General features: G+C 42.3%; 1 protein-coding gene across 5 annotated transcripts in view; it reads left to right on the top strand.

Annotated features, from left to right (window-relative positions):
• Positions 1–454: 454 nt before the first annotated feature.
• The window catches only part of LOC112253027 (protocadherin-15), a 285,586-nt gene continuing 264,930 nt past the window's right edge, over positions 455–21,110 (top strand). For 2 of the 5 annotated variants that reach the window (XM_042323590.1, XM_042323591.1), the window contains exon 1: positions 455–800. The gene's annotated coding sequence lies outside the window, so the exon portion shown is untranslated. The remainder of the gene's footprint in view (positions 801–21,110) is intronic. The other 3 variants (XM_024424883.2, XM_024424884.2, XM_024424885.2) reach the window with 2 other exon arrangements.

Genomic DNA, 21,110 nt, shown 5'->3' on the forward strand with positions numbered 1-21,110 from the left:
AGTAAAGGCTAAAATGATTGCCAACTGATTGTAAATGGCTTTAGATGACCTTCACACTGCTGCTACCCTTAGCTGAGGGTAATCTTGATTGAGAGATAACACTTCTGCCTACTGTGGAGATACTGATGACCATTCACTTATTTTCACTGAAACCATTTTCAGTTGGGACACAATTATTTTCACCTGTGCTATAGCCTATTGATTGGATTAATATTTTAATGTGTTCATCATTTATAAAATAGACTTGGTGAAAATAGAGTATGTGACATAACCTTGTCAAAGGTAATTTATCCCATTCTTAATCCAAGTGTACAACACCCTATAGAAACTAATGTGTAGACTAGCATGGTCCTGTGTGTCTTTACTGTCCCTCCCTACCCCTCTGTGTAGTAGGAGTTGGCCAGGTAGAGCTGCTCTGTCTGACGACTTGGACAGGGGGAAAATACAGATTTACCCGACTTCACCTTTACTGCCCCGCGTAATACGATTACTGCTTAACGTCATGAGCATTTGCTCAAGCCGAGAGAGAGAGAGAGCGTCTGAATTTCAACGAGTAGTTGATTTCTGTAAGCTATGTGCTGTGCGCAGCAGAGTTTCGATGCTTGATATTCGTGCTTGCCAACAGAAATATACTAACGCGTACAATAGTAGTTATTTCTGGCCACCGAGTTTCCCTTTTAAGTGTAGGCGAGAGACAGGGGGCGGTCGAGGGCTGATGTGCTTGTGTGAGGATGTGTTCTAGTGTCAGTTGGCTTCTGTGACAATCGGAATAGGATTTGGGTGCTTTTGGAGACAACATGGTAAGAAATTATTTTACGTTTGATATGACCGTCGTAATATTTGGACTTCAGTAAGGGAATAATGTGTAGATGTCGTTAAAATGTATTGGAATGTTTGTAGCCTGCAGCCTATGTAATATATAGGATTATATAAACTATTGTGTTTGTTGTGTGTGGTTCTATGATCTAGTCTAGTCCTTTCAAATAAAATGACTAAATGCAGTGTATAATAAATTCAGTATAGGGGGATGCCAGTAATAAACCATTTTAACGTGTTAATAATTATTAACACTATATTTCATCATTGACATTGCGTCACCATGGTTAAACTACTCTACCCAGGGTAGACTACCGTTCCGTTAATCTCTTGAAAGTGAAGTTTTAAATCACACTGAGTGCATCAGCGTTCACATTGGATTACGCAAGGGTGATATACTATTAATGTTTTACTGTAAACTGTAGCTGCAGGCAAAACCAAGCTTTGTTTCACGATAAGCAGTCGCTTTAAGGACGTCATGTCCCCCCGAGTCGAATGATCAGCGCTTTTGTTTTATGCGAAGCATCCAAAAATCACACATTTCTCCACTGAGTCAAGGAGCTATATAGCGCCTTCACGCGCATGGGTCGGGTCTCTCTCTTTCTCTCTCTCTCGCTCTTTCTCGTTCTCTCTCTTGCCTGTGGATTTACCTCAAGGATTGAACAGCCACACACCTTCTGCAGCCCAATTCCTGGCAGCTACCTTCCATTCGTCTTTTTTTCTGATAAATATTTAGATACTGTTTATTTATTTCGAAAATTGGATACAACTGTGTCACTCTGATGTGCATGGAGCCATGTGCACAGATCAGGTTTAAAGTTTCAGTTTAAAGTTTTAATGTCACATGCACAAGTACAGTGAAATGCCTTACTTGCAAACTCAAAGACCAACAATGCAATAATCAATGACAATCAATAATAATGTAATACCAAAAATAAAACACGAGAAATAAGAAGAAATATGAAGAAATTAATAAGTAAGTAAGCATACTATATACAGGGTTAGTTCCAATGCCATATTTACAATGTGCAGGGATACTGGAGCGATGGAGGTAGATATGTATGGGGTAACGTAACTAGGCAACATGATTTAAGATAAACAGTAACAGCAACTTGTTTGTGAGTCAAATCAAATCAAATCAAATTTTATTTGTCACATACACATGGTTAGCAGATGTTAATGCGAGTGTAGCGAAATGCTTGTGCTTCTAGTTCCGACAATGCAGTAATAACGAGCAAGTAATCTAACTAACAATTCCAAAAAAAAAAACTACTGTCTTATACACAGTGTAAGGGGATAAAGAATATGTACATAAGGATATATGAATGAGTGATGGTACAGAGCAGCATAGGCAAGATACAGTAGATGATATCGAGTACAGTATAAACATATGAGATAAGTATGTAAACCAAGTGGCATAGTTAAAGTGGCTAGTGATACATGTATTACATAAGGATGCAGTCGATGATATAGAGTACAGTATCAACGTATGCATATGAGATGAACAATGTAGGGTAAGTAACATTATATAAGGTAGCATTGTTTAAAGTGGCTAGTGATATATTTACATAATTTCCCATCAATTCCCATGATTAAAGTGGCTGGAGTAGAGTCAGTGTCATTGACAGTGTGTTGGCAGTAGCCACTCAATGTTAGTGGTGGCTGTTTAACAGTCTGATGGCCTTGAGATAGAAGCTGTTTTTCAGTCTCTCGGTCCCAGCTTTGATGCACCTGTACTGACCTCGCCTTCTGGATGACAGCGGGGTGAACAGGCAGTGGCTCGGGTGGTTGATGTCCTTGATGATCTTTATGGCCTTCCTGTAGCATCGGGTGGTGTAGGTGTCCTGGAGGGCAGGTAGTTTGCCCCCGGTGATGCGTTGTGCAGACCTCACTACCCTCTGGAGAGCCTTACGGTTGAGGGCGGTGCAGTTGCCATACCAGGCGGTGATACAGCCCGCCAGGATGCTCTCGATTGTGCATCTGTAGAAGTTTGTGAGTGCTTTTGGTGACAAGCCGAATTTCTTCAGCCTCCTGAGGTTGAAGAGGCGCTGCTGCGCCTTCCTCACGATGCTGTCTGTGTGAGTGGACCAATTCAGTTTGTCTGTGATGTGTATGCCGAGGAACTTAAAACTTGCTACCCTCTCCACTACTGTTCCATCGATGTGGATGGGGGTGTTCCCTCTGCTGTTTCCTGAAGTCCACAATCATCTCCTTAGTTTTGTTGACGTTGAGTGTGAGGTTATTTTCCTGACACCACACTCCGAGGGCCCTCACCTCCTCCCTGTAGGCCGTCTCGTCGTTGTTGGTAATCAAGCCTACCACTGTTGTGTCGTCCGCAAACTTGATGATTGAGTTGGAGGCGTGCATGGCCACGCAGTCGTGGGTGAACAGGGAGTACAGGAGGGGGCTCAGAACGCACCCTTGTGGGGCCCCAGTGTTGAGGATCAGCGGGGAGGAGATGTTGTTGCCTACCCTCACCACCTGGGGGCGGCCCGTCAGGAAGTCCAGTACCCAGTTGCACAGGGCGGGGTCGAGACCCAGGGTCTCGAGCTTGATGACGAGCTTGGAGGGTACTATGGTGTTGAATGCCGAGCTGTAGTCGATGAACAGCATTCTCACATAGGTATTCCTCTTGTCCAGATGGGTTAGGGCAGTGTGCAGTGTGGTTGAGATTGCATCGTCTGTGGACCTATTTGGGCGGTAAGCAAATTGGAGTGGGTCAAGGGTGTCAGGTAGGGTGGAGGTGATATGGTCCTTGACTAGTCTCTCAAAGCACTTCATGATGACGGATGTGAGTGCTACGGGGCGGTAGTCGTTTAGCTCAGTTACCTTAGCTTTCTTGGGAACAGGAACAATGGTGGCCCTCTTGAAGCATGTGGGAACAGCAGACTGGTATAGGGATTGGTTGAATATGTCCGTAAACACACCGGCCAGCTGGTCTGCGCATGCTCTGAGGGCGCGGCTGGGGATGCCGTCTGGGCCTGCAGCCTTGCGAGGGTTAACACGTTTAAATGTCTTACTCACTTCGGCTGCAGTGAAGGAGAGACCGCATGATTCCGTTGCAGGCCGTGTCAGTGGCACTGTATTGTCCTCAAAGCGGGCAAAAAAGTTATTTAGTCTGCCTGGGAGCAAGACATCCTGGTCCGTGACTGGGCTGGGTTTCTTCCTGTAGTCCGTGATTGACTGTAGACCCTGCCACATACCTCTTGTGTCTGAGCCGTTGAATTGAGATTCTACTTTGTCTCTGTACTGGCGCTTAGCTTGTTTGATAGCCTTGCGGAGGGAATAGCTGCACTGTTTGTATTCAGTCATGTTACCAGACACCTTGCCCTGATTAAAAGCAGTGGTTCGTGCCTTCAGTTTCACACGAATGCTGCCATCAATCCACGGTTTCTGGTTAGGGAATGTTTTAATCGTTGCTATGGGAACGACATCTTCAACGCACGTTCTAATGAACTCGCACACCGTATCAGCGTATTCGTCAATGTTGTTGTCTGACGCAATACGAAACATCTCCCAGTCCACGTGATGGAAGCAGTCTTGGAGTGTGGAGTCAGCTTGGTCGGACCAGCGTTGGACAGACCTCAGCGTGGGAGCTTCTTGTTTTAGTTTCTGTCTGTAGGCAGGGATCAACAAAATGGAGTCGTGGTCAGCTTTTCCGAAAGGGGGCGGGGCAGGGCCTTATATGCGTCGCGGAAGTTAGAGTAACAATGATCCAGGGTCTTTCCACCCCTGGTTGCGCAATCAATATGCTGATAAAATTTAGGGAGTCTTGTTTTCAGATTAGCCTTGTTAAAATCCCCAGCTACAATGAATGCAGCCTCCGGATAAATCGTTTCCAGTTTGCAGAGAGTTAAATAAAGTTCGTTCAGAGCCATCGATGTGTCTGCTTGGGGGATATATACGGCTGTGATTATAATCGAAGAGAATTCTCTTGGTAGATAATGCGGTCTACATTTGATTGTGAGGAATTCTAAATCAGGTGAACAGAAGGATTTGAGTTCCTGTATGTTTCCTTCATCACACCATGTCACGTTGGCCATAAGGCATACGCCCCCGCCCGTCTTCTTACCAGAGAGATGTTTGTTTCTGTCGGCGCGATGCGTGGAGAAACCCGCTGGCTGCACCGCTTCGGATTGCGTCTCTCCAGTGAGCCATGTTTCCGTGAAGCAGAGAACGTTACAGTCTCTGATGTCCCTCTGGAATGCTACCCTTGCTCGGATTTCATCAACCTTGTTGTCAAGAGACTGGACATTGGCAAGAAGAATGCTGGGGAGTGGTGCACGATGTGCCCGTCTCCGGAGTCTGACCAGAAGACCGCTTCGTTTCCCTCTTTTTCTGAGTCGTTTTTTTTTTTGGTCGCTGCATGTAATCCACTCCGTTACACTGGTTGTAAGGCAGAACTCAGGATCCGCATCGCGAAAAACATATTCTTGGTCGTACTGATGGTGAGTTGACGCTGATCTTATATTCAGTAGTTCTTGTCGGCTGTATGTAAAGAAACCTAAGATGACCTGGGGTACTAGTGTAAGAAATAACACGTAAAAAAACAAAAAACTGCATAGTTTCCTAGGAACGCGAAGCGAGGCGGCCATCTCTGTCGGCGCCGGAAGTACAGAAGTACAGAGTGGGTGTGCATGTGTGTCAGTGGCGATTTTAGCATTTAAATATTGGTGGGGCAGGCCAGCAAAGTTTTATGCATGCCAGCAAAGTCACAACACTAAACAATATATCAATTGCACTATAACGGTGACAAACGGTGCCCACAAACTGTTAGGGCCTACATAAAGCTGTCCCAACCGAAGAGCTATCTTTACCACCGCTACAGCTGGCTATCAGCGGAGCCTTGTCTGGCAGCGAAAGAGTTCATTCAGCCTCATTTAGTGCCTTTTTAAAAAACATAGCTGATATGGCTGACCTGCTTAAACAATTTTTTTTACTGACAATTGAGATGTACAAACTATGGCATAAGGGAGCGATGAGCAGATAAGAGGTCATCCGTAATTTCGATTAAGACATTAATGAGAAGCTAAGACGACGTAGTCTATATAACTATTTGTTCAGCACTTTTTAAATGTACAGTGACATAATTCAGAGCATGGGCATTATAGTATTCTCCATGTACAACAAGTCAGAACCATAGGATAAATAAAGGGGGCATATGAGCAGACAATGGAAGCTCTTAAAATATTTGACAATGACATTTCTCTAAAAACAGGCTATAGGCTACATTTGCACCACCAAGTCAAACAGCAGGCTAAGTTATGAGGGGGAATGTGACCAAATTATTAGGGCAAGGCACATGGGCTACTAATAGATTACTACACAACATACACTTAGTATTACTTTCTCTGCTACAGTATACATATCTCCCTGGCATAGTACATAATTTATGTAGCAGCATACAATATATTTTTGGACCATTGTGCTGTGCTCACTTGAACAGGAAGGTGGTGCTGAAGTCCTTCTTGTGGGTAAATTTAGTCATGTAACTGGCATTCTCTGAATTTATGGGGCTTTCAAGACAATCGGGAACTCGGAAATTAACTAGATTGAATCATGATGTCAGTGATCTTCAGGTCGGTGCACAAGAGGAGGTCAGAGTTCCTAACTTGGAATTCTGAGTTGGATGACCGTTAAAAAACGTATTTTCCTAGTCGGAGCTCAGTTGTAGGTTTCCAGGTGTTTTTAACGTTGCAGAAGTCATGATGGATTGATAGCGTGGCCAATGTATTCAACCTTTTCTGGTTCATGGTGTTGCTTGTGAATGTTAATCATTTTAAGCTTGGAAAGAGACCCTTAAACCCAGACTTGGACCACACACCCTCTCCACCGAATAGCAGGCAGGGGAAGCAAAATAGTGATTAATTTGCAACGCTTGCAGTTAGCCACTGATTCCTTCCAAACCACTCATTGTTGAATTTGCGATTTCTAACTAACTAGCATGGTATTCTTTCACTGTAATAGCTACTGTAAATTGGACAGTGCAGTTAGATTAACAAGAATTTAAGCTTTCTGCCAATATCAGATATGTCTATGTCCTGGGAAATTGTCTTGTTACTTACAACCTCATGCTAATCGCATTAGCCTACGTTAGCTCAACTGTGCCGTGGAAGGGACAGTGATCCCGAAGAAGTAACTAAAATCTCAAATTTGGACTCATCAGAACAAAGGACAAATTTCCACCGGTCTATTGTCCATTGCTCATGTTTCTTGGCCAAAGCTAGTCTCTTCTTCTTATTGGTGTCCTTTAGTAGTGGTTTCTTTGCATCAATTAGATCATGAATGCCTGATTCATGCAGTCTCCTCTGAATAGTTGATGTTGAGAGGTGTCTGTTACTTGAATTCTGTGAAGCATGTATTTGGGCTGCAACTTCTGAGGCGGGTAACTCTAATGAACGTATCCTCTGCAGCAGAGGTAACTCTGGGTGTTCCTTTCCTGCAGCGGTCCTCATGAGAGCCAGTTTCATCATAGCGCTTGATGGTTTTGTAACTGCATTTGAAAAAACTTTGAAAGTTCTTGACATTTTCTGTATTGACTGAACTTCATGTCATCTGCCCTTTTTTTATATATATTTTTTACATTTTCATCTAAAATTGCATACCCAAATCTAACTGCCTGTAGCTCAGGCCCTGAAGCAAGGATATGCATATTCTTAATACCACTTGAAAGGAAACACTTTGAAGTCTGTGGAAATGTGAAAGGAATGTAGGAGAATATAGCACATTCGATCTGGTAAAAGATAATACATAAAAAAAGAACCCTTTTTTTTGTATTTTTTTTGTACCATCAGCTTTGAAATGCAAGAGAAAGGCCATGATGTAATATTCCAGCCCAGTTCCTATTTAGATTTTGGCCACTAGATGGCAGCAGTGTATGTGCAAAGTTTTAGACTGATCCAATGAACCATTGCATTTCTGTTCAAACTGTTGTATCAAGACTGCCCAAATGTGCCTAATTGGTTTATTAATAACTTTTCATGTTCAAAACTGTGCACTCTCCTCAAACAATAGCATGGTATTCTTTCACTGTAATAGCTGTTGTAAATTGGACTGTGCAGTTAGATTAACAATAATTTAAGCTTTCTGCCAATTAAGATATGTCGATAGTATGTCCTGGGAAATGTTCATGTTACTTACAACCTCATGCTTATCGCATTAGCCTATGTTAGCTCAAGACTCCCGTGGACGGGACACCGATCCTGAAAGTAATGATGGACTGTCAATTCTCTTTGCTTATTTGAGCTGTTCTTGCCATAATATGGAGGTGGTCTTTCACCAAATAGGGCTATTCTCTGTGTACCACCTACCTTCTCACAACACAAATGCATTAAGAAGGAAAAAAATTCCACAAATTAACGTTTAACAAGTCACACCTGTTAATTGACGCTGGTTGAGAGAATGCCAAGGATGTGCAATGCTGTCATCAAGGCAAAGGCTACTTTGAAGAATCTCAAATATAAAATATATTTTGGTTTGTTTAAAACTTTTTTGGTTACTAGATATGTGTTATTTCATAGTGTGTTATTTTCATATGTGTTATTTCATAGTTTTGTTGTCTTCACTATTATTATACAATGTAGAAAATAGTAAAAATGAAGAAAAACCCTGGAATGAGTAGGGGTGTCTAAACTTTTGACTGTATTTAAATATATATATAATATATATATGATTTTTTTTAGCTAAACAGGCGGGGCTAAAAACAGCCTCTGCCCCACCTGCCCTGAATGACAGGTCACCACTGGTGTGTGTAGAGTCAGTAGAAATGTACAGTGCATTCGGAAAATATTCAGACCCCTTGGCTTTTTCCCAGAATTTGTTACATTAACACCTTATTCTAAAATTAATTACATTATTTTTGTCCTCATCCATCTACACATAATTCCCCATAATGACAAAATGAATAAAAAAAATGTTTTAATGTATGCACAGATCCTTTGTTAAGAGAATCGAAATTGAACTCTGATGCATCCTGTTTCCATTGATCATCCTTAGGCTGTTTCTACAACTTGATTGGCATCCACCTGAGGTAAATTCAATTGATTGGACTTGATTTGGAAAGGCACACAAATCAAATCACATTTATTGGTCACATACACATGGTTAGCAGATGTTATTGCGAGTGTAGCAAAATGCTTGTGCTTCTAGTTCCGACAGTGCAGCAATATCTAACAAGTAATATGAAACAATTTCACAGCAAATACCTAATACACACAAATCTAATTAAAGGAATGGAATAAGAATATATAAATATATGGATGCGCAATGACAGAGTGCATAGGCTAAAATGCAATAGATAGTATAGAATACAGTATATACAGTTGAAGTCAGAAGTTTACATACACTTAGGTTGGATTCATTAAAACTCCATTTTCAACCACTCCACACATTTATTGTTAACAAACTATAGTTTTGGCAAGTCAGTTCGGACATCTACTTTGTGTTTGACACAAGTAATTTTCAAACAATTGTTTACAGAGAGATTATTTCACTTATAATTCACTGTATCACAATTCCAGTGGGTCAGAAGTTTTCATACACTAAGTTGAGTGTGACTTTAAACAGCTTGGAAAATTCCAGAAAATGATGCCATGGCTTTAGAAGCTTCTGATTGGCTAATTGACATCATTTGAGTCAATTGTAAGTGTAAATGTGGATGTAGTTCAAGGCCTACCTTCACACTCAGTGCCCCTTTGCTTGACATCATGGGAAAATCAAAAGGGATCAGCCAAAATTGCAGTCTGGTTCATCCTTGGGAGCAATTTCTAAATGCCTGAAGGTACCAGGTTTATCTGTACAAACAATAGTACGCAAGTATAAACACCATGGGACCACGCAGCTGTCATACCGCTCAGGAAGGAGACACTTTCTGTATCCTAGAGATGAACGTACTTTGGTGTGAAAAGTGCAAATCAATCCCAGAACAACAGCAAAAGACCTTGTGAAGATGCTGGATAAAAAAGGTACACAAGTATCTATATCCACAGTAAACGAGTCCTATATCGACATAACCTGAAAGGCCGCTCAGCAAGGAAGACGCCACTGCTCCAAAACCGCCATAAAAAAGCCAGACTACGGTTTGCAACTGCACATGGGGACAAAGATCGTACTGTTTGGAAAAATGTCCCTTGGTCTGATGAAACAAAAAATAGAACTGTTTGGCCATAATGAACGTCGTTATGTTTGGAGGAAAAAGGGGGATGCTTGCAAGCCGAAGAACACCATCCCAAATACATTTAAACTCAGTTTTTCACAACAGGCAGTGGCTCAGATGGTTGTTGTCCTTGATGATCTTTTTGGCCTTCCTGTGACATCAGGTGCTGTTTATATAAGATCCCACATTTCAAAGTGCGTGTCTGAGAAGAAATGAAGCCATGAGGTTGAAGGAATTTTCCGTAGAGCTCCGAGACAGGATTGTGTTGAGGCACAGATCTGGGTAAGGGTACCAAAAAATGTCTGCAGCATTGAAGTTCTCCAAGATCACAGTGGCGTCCATCATTCTTAAATGGAAGACGTTTCCTAGAGCTAGCTGCCTGGCCAAACTAAGCAATCAGTGGAGAAGGGCCTTGGTCAGGGTGGTGACCAACAACCCTATGGTCACTCTTACAGAGCTCCAGAGTTCTTCTTTGGAGAGGTGGAGAACCTTCCAGATGGAGAACCATCTCTGCAGCACTCCTCCAATCAGGCCTTTATGGTGGAGTGGACAGATGGAATCCAGTCCTCAGTAAAAAGCACATGACAGCCAGCTTGGTGTTTGCAAAAAGACTCTCAGACCATGATTAACAGGATTCTCTGGTCTGATGAAACCAAGATTGGCACCATCCCTGCTGTGAAGCATGGTGGTGGCAGCATCATGCTGTGGGGATGTTTTTCAGTGGCAGGGACTGGGAGACTAGTCAGGGTCGAGGGAAAGATAAACATAGCAAAGGTTAGAGAGATCCTTGATGAAAACCTGCTCTAGAGCTCTCAGGACTTCAGACTGGGGTGAAGGTTCACCTTCCAACAGGACAACAACCCTAAGCACACAGCCAAGACAACGCAGGAGTTGCTTCGGGACAAGTCTCGAATGCCCTTGAGTGGCCCAGCCAGAGCACGAACTTGAACCTGATTGAACATCTCTGGAGAGACCTGAAAATAGCTGTTCAGCGACGCTCCTCATCCAACCTGACAGAGCTTGAGAGGATCGGCAGCGACGAATGGGAGAAACTCCCCAAATATGTGTGCCAAGATACTCAAGACTGTAATCGCTGCCAAAGGTGCTTCAACAAAGTATTGAGTAAAAGGTCTGAATACCTATGTAATATTTCAGTTTTTATTTTTTATACATTTCTAAAAACCTGTTTTTGATTTGTCATTATAGGGTATTGTGTGTAGATTGATAAGGAAAATAAACAATTTAATCAATTTTAGAATAAGGCTGTAACATAACAACATGTGGAAGATGTCAAGGGGTCTGAATACTTTCCAAATGCACTGTATGTGCATATACTTTGTGAGTGAGCAGATGATGGAATGAGTGTGAGTGTGTAGGGCCCTCTGAGTCTGCATAGATACAGTTAAAGGTCAATGAATATAACAGGTCAATTCAGATCATCCGTGTAGCGATTTTGTTAGCTATTTGTCAGTCTTATTGCTTGGGGATAGAAGCTGTTTAAGAGCATGTTGTTGCCAGACTTGATGCACCGGTACCGCTTGCCATGCGGAAGCAGAGAGAATAGTCTATGGCTTGGGTGGTTGGAGTCTTTAAAGATTTTCCAGGCCTTTGTACCACACCGCCTGATATAGATTTCCTGGATGGCAGGAGTCTAGGCCCCAGTGATGTACTGGCTGTCTGCACCACACTCTGTAGCTCCATGTGATCGAGGGCAGTGCTATTGCCATACCAGGCAGTGATGCAGCCATTCAAAATGTATAACTTTTTGAGGATTTGAGGGCCCATGACAAACCTTTTCAACCTCCTGGGGTGTAAGAGTCGTTGCCCTTCCAGGCTCCAAAGTGCCCTTTCAGGTGGTGGTAAATATTTTTTTGTATATATTTTTTTGTCATTGTAGTTCAGAACCCACTGCCCGCAAGTTGTCATGTTCGCCACCCCCCATTCTGTCTGTTGGTTGCACCTGTTGTTAAGCCCTGTACAGAGCTTACAGTCACCCTGTTGTGCCTTTTTCTCCAGTCTGCCCTCTAAAGAGATTGTGCACGGCCGGTATCCAAACAGCACTCTTACCCAATGAGAAAGGGGGGACACTAAGGGTAGCTGTCACGTCCTGACCATAGAAAGCCTTTATTTTCTATGGTGGAGTAGGTCAGGGCGTGACTGGGGGGTGTTCTAGTTTATTATTTCTATGTGTATTCTATGTTTTCTATTTCTTTGTTGGCCGGGTATGGTTCCCAATCAGAGGCAGCTGTCTATCGTTGTCTCTGATTGGGGATTATACTTAAGCAGCCTTTTTCACTTGTTTGTGGGATCTTGTTTTTGTATTGTTGCTTTTGAGCCCTACAAAACTATACATTTGTTTGTTTTGTTACTCTTTATTGTTTTGTTGCTGGTTCACATTTAAAATAAATTATGATGAACCCAAACCACGCTGCGCTTTGGTCCACTCCTTATAACGATCGTGAAAGTAGCGCTGCCACGCCTCTGATAATGCCCCTGGTTCACATGTACATTATAGGTCAATGCTTTCGAAGTTGTTTGTGTGTAGGCCTGCATGCGTGGTCATATATTCGGAGAGGGGTGCTCATCTCAGGAAAAGAGATGAGTGATTCGTTTCTCCATTAAACTTTAAATTTGGTGACTTGTGGCAGAGAGCAGGAGTGGTCAGCCTTGGTTAGCCCGACATATGGCACCGCACAGTGAACGCAATGGCGTCCTAGATTGCTAGGATGCGGAGCCCGTAACATAGTTTGTGAAAAGTCCTAAGGTTTAGGCCTGACTGTTATTGAAGGCAGTCCTATAATTCATTACTCTTTGTCTGTCCATCTGAATTGTATAATGTGAAGAAACCTTCTGCCCTTTTCTCCACACAGGCACATAACTCCGACTATGGTAGACAGTGGTAGGACACACTGTGACTTGTCTTATGTGCGGATTACCACAGCTGGAGTTTTTGTGTATATGTTCCAGGCGTCGCATTCATTGCATGGCGTCCTATACTGTATATGACTAGCCTTTGCCATGCTCTATGCATCCAAGCCACAGTATAGGACTACATCAGCAGGATGTGTTTAGTATCTGAGTTAAATGAGTTCTATTCTGCCTGAGGTTACATTGACTTGTGTAATCCCTGGTTTGCTAAACCTCTTCTTTTGTTAAGACTATCCCTTAATAACTATTGACAAGGAGATTTTGTCAATAGTTGAGTGATGTATAATCTCCCTCAAGACATCTCAATGCAAGTCAGAAGACATGTGGCATTGAGTTTATAATGAAGCGATGGAATTCATTTAAATCTGCAATGCAGCACACACAGAATGTGTATAGCCTAAGACAAAATCATTCCCTTACATTCTCCTCCTTGTACGCATTGCACAGTTTGAGAGTTCTGGACTGCACCAAAGGAGCTAGGCGAATGATGCCAGGTCTTCAGTACATGACACGAGGACCTCCTTACATTACTCTATCTTTATTGTCAGTAAGAGAAGAGGAGGCTCAAGGCATCTTAAGATACAGTATTAATAAGATGAACCAAAGAGGTTATAATGCTCTGATAACTAATCAGATCCAGAGGCTATACATTGTCCATTCTAATATAATGAAGTACTTCTTTAGATATATGAATGTACAGTAGAGAATAGCATAGGGAATGATGGGTAGGCCAAAAAAATACCTGAAAACACCAGTATTCAAGATGGCCTCACTCTACATATTGTGCAACTGGGACTTGTCTTTCTTTTCATCAAAATGCTATGTGAGCCAAATAGATATTGGAGACAATTTTATAACTCACAGCATTGTGTGTTCTGATTGTTGTGGTAGTAGTAGTAGTAGTAGTAGTTTGCACTTGTGACTCATTGCCTCTTCATTATTACCCTGGGCTCATGCGAGGAAGGTTTGCGTGTATGTGTGTATGTTTGTGTTTTTATGTTATAAAGCACAAATTAAACAAGGTTGGAACACTCCCATGACTAACTAATGGTTCCCTCTCATCTGGCGCAACACTGCATGAGACATTACTGAACACTGAGAAGTCTGAGACATATTACAGTGTTATTAATTGAAATTAAGCATTTATGTTTTACCTCGTGTGGGTTTTTCTTATTTTCTAGAAATATTTCCCTAAAGCGAACCTTTTGAGGTACTGTCAGTTTAAATGTGGCTGTTTGAAGGTCGTGTCAATGGTCACATTTGGGTGTTGTTCAGTTATTTTGTTGAGTGCTGACATAACAAAGACCATATCCCACGATGCTGTGTTGAACATTTGCATAGTCCCAGTGGGATTTCAGTCAAGGTCATTGAGCACTGACAGAAATATGGTAGGATGACAATAACCATGTGGTGACAGAAGCAATTATAAGGAGGTCAAAAGATTACAGTACATGCAGGATATGACCTTGTAAGTTCACATATACAGTAACCTCTTACTGTTAGTAATACACACAAGGTGATGGATGGCCTTACGCACAATCCAAAATGACATTTAGCTAAATGTAAGGGAGACATTACACCAGTAGTTGATGACACCCGTGGTCAGCGATACCTGAAATGATTTTACTCGGTCCGGATGTGGAGACGGAGACGATCCAGGATCGCTAGAAAGACTTGTCCTGACCCCCACCACCCCCGTGCTTCAATTTCTCCAGACATTGTGTGAGAAGCAGGGCTGTATTAAGATCTAACCTTCTATGCGTACATGCCACGTTTATCAAGAGGGCTGGTTCAGGTTGAGCACCCTTATCAAATCAGCCCATAATTAGACGCTGAGGGACATTAGACTGTCTGGTGCTACTCTGACACCTGGAGTGGCCTGAAGTAGGAACAGAGGCATGGCACAGGGACAGTGGCACAAAATCAAAGGTTATTACTGACAGCAGGGGAGGGTTCATATCAGGGCAGGGCTGATTGTGGGTAGATCATGAGGACTTCATTAACATTTTCCAGGTGGGGTCTTGCTCTCTCTCTCTCTCTTAACATGTATCTTCCGCAATGCTTTGGCGATACGGAGTGAATCCACCTCTAAGTGATTGCAGGTCTTACTTCCTTCAATATCCCTTTTGTATCTCTACACACGTGAGCAAGCCTTGGGCTGTCCATTTGGTATCACAATATATTTTGCTAAATTAGTCTAATTTCAGCTAGCTGATCCAAAGATCATGCCGCCTTTGCGTTGTCACACACACACACACACACACACACACACACACACACACACACACACACACACACACACACACACACACACTGTGGAGTAGTTCAGTGGCCTGCATAAAGAGACGTTCTATAGTTCAAAGAATCATCACATTGTCCGTGCTAAAGGGGTTCCAGCCATCCTCAGACAATGGGATGTGTGAAGATAATGGGATGGGGCTCAAAGATGCATATTAAAGTTCTTGCTTCCAACTAATGTTTTTATGTGCTTGGACTGAGGTTTTTGGGGATTACTATGATGTAGTTCTAATTGGAATGTAACTCCCAGGTTGGAAGTAGCAAATTGCTCCCATTTTTATCACAGCTAGCTGGACCCCTCTTTGGTTGTTACCATTAGCAGATCCATTCCAAGTGAACACTGATACTTCATTCAAACAGACTTCGGCTGTTAGTTCAATAACGTTTTTAGAGAAGAGAAGTGGTTGACTTGAATACTAGATGTGTTTAAGGTTGGCTGTTTTTAGCTGAGATTGAATGGTGGCAATATGATTTAAAATGGATTGGAATTTTAAAAAGGCATATATTGTGCAACACCTTGTTCTCTTTCACTGTCAATGTCAGGTTTGGTATGCATTCTTGCAGATGTAATTTATTTTGTATGTGACCAAACCATTCAGCTCTTCAGTGTAATGGTCATCTATGCTGACTATACATAACTGTTTTGTAAGGTAGAAGTTATGTTGAATGTTGGTCATGCTATAGAAGCCCTGGTAGAACTGGGGGCATTGTTAAAGAGTCTGATTGTGTGTGGCTCAGCCAGGAGCAGGCTAGCAGCAAAAAACATCCTATTTTGAGTTATCATGCATTATACCTAGCAAGCATTTGAGTCAGCTAAAATGTCTTTGCTACAGCATGCTACAGCATGTATACCCATCTATTTCACATTGCATTTGATGATTAATAGCTGTCACCGTAAAGAATGACAACAGCCTTTATATGTGACCAGGCGTATGTCACACGCCAATACTTCAAAGGAGAGGTATTTGAAGGGAAACATATATTTTTTCACCAAAATGGGTTTTTCTGTCAGAAATGCCAACCGGAACATGTGAACTTCATGTGCCTTAATAACAAACGTGGACCCTATCTGCTAATATGAATACAATTGTTAAATCATGAGTCTAGTTGTTTTAGCCACAGAAAAAGTCAGGAACCTTCCCGCTAGGTATGATTGGCTGAGATAATGGTTGGGCTGGATATGCCGAGAGATAAGTTTGGACTGGTAGCCATGTAGCATGCTTCTGTCTGTAACATGAGTTCTTCAGTATTTGTCGGTAATAATTCTAACGCTGCTTTTTTGAAAGATATCACAAAGAACTGCAAAAGTCTTGCTAATGCTCTCCACTTTCTGGTGGACTGAGTTTTTAAATCAGTGGAATACCAAGTGGAAGCAGAGCAAAATAACTCTGGTGTTTGATTGCAAATATGCGGAGGAAGTTGAAAAGATAACTAGAAAGCTATTGTATAAAACACCTGTCTCTGGATTACATCTTCAAACTAAGGGCAACCATGACATCCGTGACAGAGAGGGAAAAGCATTCATCCATTTATATGGGTAAGAGAGTCTAGCTAGCTACATTTTCCGATATTATATGTTTCTAATTTTGTCAGAAAGTCATTTTCATTGCCAGTTAAAGTGTACTGTTAACTAGCTAGCTGACGTTAGCTGGCTAGCTTGCTAGCTAACGTTATGTGTATGATCTTTGTAGTAAATGTCATTTGTATCTCAGAAATCCATTTGCATTGCTAGTCATAGCCTAATATTAGCTAGCTAGCCAACATTGAACCTAGTTGGTTAGCTTTAGCTACCTGCAGATTCATGTATGGTAGTAATGGTATGAGTTGGGATTATGTTTCATTGTTTAGCGAGCTAGCTAGCTACATGTCTAAACAAAAGACTCCACTATGCAAGTAACCAATTCACTCTAGCGTTTTACTGTATCCTATGCATGTGACACATAAACTTAGTTTTTATTTAATATAGTGTGTTTACCAGGTAATGTGAAGAACAACATGACCTGCACCAAAGTCAAATTAGGATATAACGTTATGCCAATGAGACAGTGTCATAGTTTTTTTTTTATGATCTGGTAGTATGCCCTGCTTTTATTTCGTCACACGCACAACTGCAAAAAATTTCTGTAATTAGCTTGCCATGAACTTGTAAATAAGGATCTTGTTGTGAGTTTATTTTCCTGTAATAATGCATACAAATTAGCTTAAGTGTCACGATCGCTGTCTTCAAATTCCCTGTCATAAATGAGCCAAGGTGCAGCGTGCATGTAATTCAATTTTTTTTAATCGAAGTGAAACCTTCACAAAAAAAACTGGTAAACAGAAACCGAACGTGATGCAACCGTGGCGTACACAAACACTCACAGAAAATAAATAATTACCCACAAACACAGGTAGACTTTTTCGCACCTAAGTATGATTCCCAATCAGAGACAATGATAGACAGCTGCCTCTGATTGGGAACCATACCCGGCCAAAAAACAAGGAAATAGAAAACATAAAATGCCCACCCAAATCACACCCTGACCTAACCAAATAGAGAAATAAAAAGGCTCTCTAAGGTCAGGGTGTGACATTAAGTTACGACGTTGTCAGCTATGAACTGGCTAGCCAGCTAACTTAATTTAAAGCTAGACATGAACCAAAACATTGTTTAGAAAGTTGCTTTTAGTTGGCTGGTTTGCTAGATTGACATATACTAAATAGGTTTTTTAATGGATGGGTTTATTGGTGTTACAATTTTAATTTAAAGAATGTTTATGATGTCACTGTGACAACTGATAAGACATGTCGATAGACGTAGTATAAACCAGCCTTTAGTCTTGGACCCGGCCGACCCGGCGAATGGTGACTGGGAAAGCTGCCGTTACCGTCAATATTATTCGCCAACGTGCAATCATTGGACAACAAATTAGACGAGGTACAATCACAAATATCCTACCAACGGGACATCAAAAACTGTATCCTATGTTTCACGGAATCGTGGCTGAATGACGACATGGATATTCAGCTAGCGGGATACACGCTGCCCCGGCAGGATAGAAAAACACACTCCCCGTAAGGGTAGGGGGGGGGGCAGTCTATTAATATTTGTAAACAACAGCTGGTGCACGAAATCTAAGGAAGTCTCTAGATTTTGCTCGCCTAAAGTAGAGTATATTGTGATAAATTGCAGGCCACACTACTTGCCTAGGGACTTGTTCCGGGATTCTTCCAATTACATTGAGGAATACACCACATCAGTCACTGGCTTTATCAAAAAGTGCATTGAGGACGTCGTCCCCACAGTGACTGTAAGTACATACCCCAACCAGAAGCCATGGATTACAGGCACCATTCGCAATGAGCTAAAGGGTAGAGCTGCCGCTTTCAAGGTGCGCAACTCTAACCCGGAAGCTTGCAATAAATCCTGCTATGCCCTGCGACGAACCATCAAACCGGCAAAGTGTCAATACAGGGCTAAGATTGAATCATACTACACCGGATCCGACGGTCGTCGGATGGGGCAGGGCTTGCATACTATTACAGACTACAAAGAGAAGCACAGCTGCTAGCTGCCTAGTGACACGAGCCTACCAGACGAGCTAAATCACTTCTATTCTCACTTTGAGGCAAGCAACACTGAGGCATGCATGAGAGCATCAGCTGTTCCGGACGACGGTGTGATGACGCTCTCCATTGCCGACGTGAGTAAGACATTTAAACAAGTCAACATGCACAAGGCTGCGGGGCCAGACGGATTACCAGGACGTGTGCCCCGGGCATGTGCTGACCAACTGGCAGGTGTCTTCACTGACATTTTCAACATGTCCCTGATTGAGTCTGTAATACCAACATGTTTCAAGCAGTCCACCATAGTCCCTGTGCCCAAGAACACAAAGGCAACCTGCCTAAATTACTACAGACCCGTAGCACTCATGTCCATAGCCATGAAGTACTTTTGAAAGGCTGGTAATGGCTCACATCAACACCATTATCCCAGAAACCCTAGACCCACTCCAATTTGCATACCGCCCAAACAGATCCAGAGATGATGCAATCTCTATTGCACTCCACACTGCCCTTTCCAACCTGGACAAAAGGAACACCAATGCGAGAATGCTATTCATTGACTACAGCTCAGCATTCAACACCATACTACCCTCAAAGCTCATCACTAAACTAAGGAACCTGGGACTAAACACCTCCCTCTGCAACTGGATCCTGGACTTCCTGACGGACCGCCCCCCAGGTGGGGAGGGTAGTTAGCAACACATCTGCCACGCTGATCCTCAAAACTGGAGGTCCACAGGGGTGCGTGCTGTCCCCTCCTGTACTCCCTGTTCACCCACGACTGCATGGCCAGGCACGACTTCAACACCATCATTAAGTTTGCTGACGACACAACAGTGGTAGGCCTGATCACCGACAACGACGAGACAGCCTATAGGGAGGAGGTCTGAGACCTGGCTGGGTGGTGCCAGAATAACAACCTATCCCTCAACCTAACCAAGACTAAGGAGATGATTGTGGACTGCAGGAAAAGGAGCACCGAGCACGCCCCCATTCTCATCTACGGGGCTGTAGTGGAGCAGGTTGAGAGCTTCAACCTGCTCCACTACTACCACATGGCAAGCGGTACCGGAGTGCCAAGTCTAGGACAAAAAGGCTTCTCAACAGTTTTTACCCCCAAGCCATAAGACTCCTGAACAGGTAACCTAATGGTTACTCGGACTATTTGCATTGTGTGCCCCCCAACCCCTCTTTTACGCTGCTGCTACTCTCTGTTTATCATATATGCATAGTTACTTTAACTATACATTCATGTACATACTACCTCAATTGGCCCTACCAACCAGTGCTCCCACACATTGGCTAACCGGGCTATCTGCATTGTGTCCCACCACCCGCCAACCCCTCTTTTTACGCTACTGCTACTCTCTGTTCATCATATATCCATAGTCATTTTAATCATACCTACATGTACATACCACCTCAATAAGCCTGACTAACTGGTGTCTGTAGCCTTGCTACTGTTATTTTCAAATATCTTTTTACTGTTGTTTTATTTCTTTACTTACCTACACACACACCTTTTTTTGCACTATTGGTTGGAGCCTGTAAGCATTTCACTGTAAGGTGAATTCGGCGCACGTGACAAATACATTTTGATTTGATTTGATTTGACATCTTTGGTTGCTTAGTACACTACCACACTCACTATGTTTAGCACATGGCCTCACATGTGAATTCTTAAAAAATGGGTGAGACTAAAGCTTAAGGGAGTGTGAACGATGCTGAATGGTGTAGACAAATAAGAGCTCACCATTAGTTGTACCAAAATATCCAAGGGACGTTTTCTCAAAACAGAACGTGTTTCCCATTGTTCCTCAACTGTAGTGTATAATATATAATTTTCTAGCAGTCTGTACTTTTATCCGATGTAAAAAACGCAATTTCAAATTTTGCTACATAAGACCGAATCGAGCCGGTCGGTCACACATGTCAAAAGAGCTCTTTGCAAAGACTCTGGAAGGTATTGGAAACATGACACATCTGACGAGTAATGATTGTTTTTCAACAGGTTTAGATTGTATATTTCCCGTCAAGTATATACAGTGCCTTGCGAAAGTATTCGGCCCCCTTGAACTTTGCGACCTTTTGCCACATTTCAGGCTTCAAACATAAAGATATAAAACTGTAATTTTTTGTGAAGAATCAACAACAAGTGGGACACAATCATGAAGTAGAACGACATTTATTGGATATTTCAAACTTTTTTAACAAATCAAAAACTGAAAAATTGGGTGTGCAAAATTATTCAGCCCCTTTACTTTCAGTGCAGCAAACTCTCTCCAGAAGTTCAGTGAGGATCTCTGAATGATCCAATGTTGACCTAAATGACTAATGATGATAAATACAATCCACCTGTGTGTAA

Source organism: Oncorhynchus tshawytscha, linkage group LG06 (genome assembly GCF_018296145.1).
Source record: "Oncorhynchus tshawytscha isolate Ot180627B linkage group LG06, Otsh_v2.0, whole genome shotgun sequence".
In the NCBI taxonomy this organism is placed as follows: Eukaryota; Metazoa; Chordata; class Actinopteri; order Salmoniformes; family Salmonidae; genus Oncorhynchus; species Oncorhynchus tshawytscha.